The sequence below is a fragment of the Manacus vitellinus genome, unplaced genomic scaffold (assembly GCF_001715985.3).
Source record: "Manacus vitellinus isolate BGI_N305 unplaced genomic scaffold, ASM171598v3 scaffold_3_pilon, whole genome shotgun sequence".
Classification (NCBI taxonomy): domain Eukaryota; kingdom Metazoa; phylum Chordata; class Aves; order Passeriformes; family Pipridae; genus Manacus; species Manacus vitellinus.
In genome coordinates this window covers 8,543,473-8,546,531 of record NW_021940535.1, presented here as the reverse complement: position 1 = coordinate 8,546,531, position 3,059 = coordinate 8,543,473, and positions in this window count along the sequence as shown.

Below are 3,059 nucleotides of genomic sequence, written 5' to 3'. Positions count from 1 at the left end.
ATAGCAGCAACAACAATAGTTAGGATAGAATCATAGAATGACCTGGGTTGGAAAGGACCTTTAAAGATCATCTAGTTCCGACACCCATGCTGTGGGCAGGGACACCTTCCACTGGACAGGGTGGCTCAGAACTCCATTGAACCTGGCTTTGAAGACTTTCAGGGATGAGACATTCACAACTTCTCTGGGAAACCTGTTCCTGTGCCTCAGCACCCTCACAGTAAATTTTTTTCCTGATATTTAATCTACACCTACCATCTTTCAGTTGAAGCCTTGTCCTGTAACATGCTCTTGTAAAAAGCCCTTCTCCATCTTCCTTGTAGGTTCCCTTCAGGTTCCGGAAAGCTGCAGTCAGGTCACCCCTAAGCCTTCTCTTTTCCAGGGTGAACAAACCCAGTCCTCTTAGCCTTTCCTCCTAGGAGAGGTGCTCCATCCCTCTAGTTGGTTGGTGTGCTGCTTGTGAGTTTGCAAGGGTTTTCTGTTTCATGACAGCCCTCTGAATACAGAAAAGCCCCACAAATACAGGCCTGACTCTGGAAACCTTCATGCAAACAAGTGGCCCACTGACTTGGTACGTCTCCAAATAGGAAAGGGTTGGACAAGATATTGGGGCCCAATTCGATGTGACACTAGATGCCTCATACTACTGTTATCATGTGTATTACCATTTTGTTAGGCAGTTTCTTGTGCTAGTGAACAAAGTGAAAAGGCAGTATTTACAAAAAAATCATCCAATGTAAGGAGCAGCAGATGTCCAAGAGGCAACACAGTACAAGGACTAAAGACATTTCTGGTCAGCATGACAAGCAGTGGTCAAAGAGTGGTCAAGACGGTGGTAGCCATTATTGCAAATCTGAGATTTAAGGGTGGGTTTGAAGGAGGATGCTGTGCTCATTATTCACTGTTGAGCATCCTCAGCCCCCTATCTTGCAAGAACTACACTGTTTACAGGAGTGAGAATTTAGGACTTCACCCAGTTGGTGTAATGAAACTGGTTGTTTCAGCAAGACATTGCTTGGTACGCAGAGATCTGCTACACTTGCACAGCAGCTCAAAAGGACGCTGCGTGCATTGGACTCACTGAGCCAGCATGATTCAGTCTGCAGATGTATCACGTGCCCTACAAGCCCAGGAGGTATTGGAGTTGCCTTGAAGGAGCAAGTCAGCGGGCTACAAGCGCAATAATTCCATCACATCCCATGCTGAAGCTAATGATATGTGCAAATTCACCTAGTGAGTCATGTCTGCTTGCAGTAAAAGAAAATACAAAAACAAAATAGTATTCCTATGTCTCACTGGTAAGAAGAGGCTGAAACTGGCTAGGCTGGTTGGGAACCAACCTGGCCACAACCCTAGTTAGGAGATTTTCTAAATAAGGTGAGTGGGTTTTGTTTCTGTATTTGAAGACAAGAGGGACACAGATGGGGTTGACTTATGGCAGGTAGCATCCTACATTTGAGTTTGCAAAGCTTTTTATTAATTTCACAAAAAGCAGGCCCAAAATTGTATCTTCCATCTTTGAGTCAATTAAATAGAATCTAAAGAGTCCTGAAATTTACTTTTTGAGTTCGGTTTTTTAAAGTTCAGTGACATACTTTGTGAAGTCTTTTGCTTTTGAAGGAAGAACAGCACATGGCTACAGCAATGGAAAAAAAATGGATTTATTGTATTGTATACGCAGAATGCAGTACTCTTCAAACCTCAGGGACCCATTTGCATTTGCTTTATTTCTCAAAATGAACACGATTTTGCAGAATCATCCAAACCCTGTGAATTACTGTATGAAAAGAGATACCCCCCCTACATACACTGCTATTCACAACACAGAAAAATAGGACATTAACCTCACATAAAACCCACTGGCTTGCATCTTGCTTCCTTATTAAGCCTGTGCCAGTTTTGCAGTAGATTTCAAAGGTGCAAGCTCACTTTTGTTTTTCCAGTGATCAATCCACAGAGTAATGTTTTACTTAAAAGGGAATTTCCCCAAAAGCATCACTCCTTTTTTGAAGGTATCCCCATCAGTTACATACTTTTCTCAACATTACATATCTGAAAACCAAGGTAAATGTTTTTGAGCAATTTGAAGCCCTTAGTACAATAGAGAAAACAAGTATTATTCATATTGTTTGTTTTCCCACAATGTATTTTTATGGGAGAGCTGTGGGGATCATATTTTGTATTCAGTGAACAACTTCTGTGGTGTAAAATGTCTCTTTTTGGTATTCAAATAACCACGAAAGCTATGTAGCTGTATCTCATTGCCATGGACATTACCACCTAAACCAATCAGAATGAAAAAAAAAAGGTTATTTCTTACCTCATCCATTGTGAAAGACTCAGATTTATGAGATAACATTTGGCAGTCCTGTGACCAACCATAACAAAAATCTCTTTCCCTTGGGCACCCAAGAACCACAGTGTATTGTAACAGTTCCAGTTCTGAAACAGTGCTGAACCACATTGTGCAGGACTGCATACCTTTCCGAAAAGTTTATGCATTTTCCTTGTTGTCATAAAAAGTATTTATCAAATGCCCCCCCCCAAAAAAAAAAGTTGGACATTAGATAGGAAAGAATCAGATGGACGGAAATCTATGAGAAATGAAGGCAAACTTAGTGTCTTCATTGTTGCTCCTCTCAGCCTGGCTATCTATGACTCTACCTACAGAAATATTGCGTTACTGAAAATTGTCCTTTTGCTGCTGAAATGAAAATAGCTTTTTTCGTCCTCCTAAAACCAGGGCACGCTGTTAAGATGTACTTTTAATAATGTCAGCAACAAATTATATAATAAACAATAAATTAACGTATTTTTCTCTTTTTGCCAAATATATTTGCTTATTAGAGAAATGCACCGTGCCTCTTGTGAAAGAAAAGGCAAGGAAAGGACCATACTCGAAAATCCCTAGCACAAAAGAAAGTATGTTAAGTTTCAAATCACACATCATAAATACAGGTCTCCAGTATTTCAGTTTGGACATAAAACATCCCAGAGTTTAAAGGCTCCAAAGATACCTGTCCCAAATATAAAAAGGAAATACAGCACTGAGAGCTGTA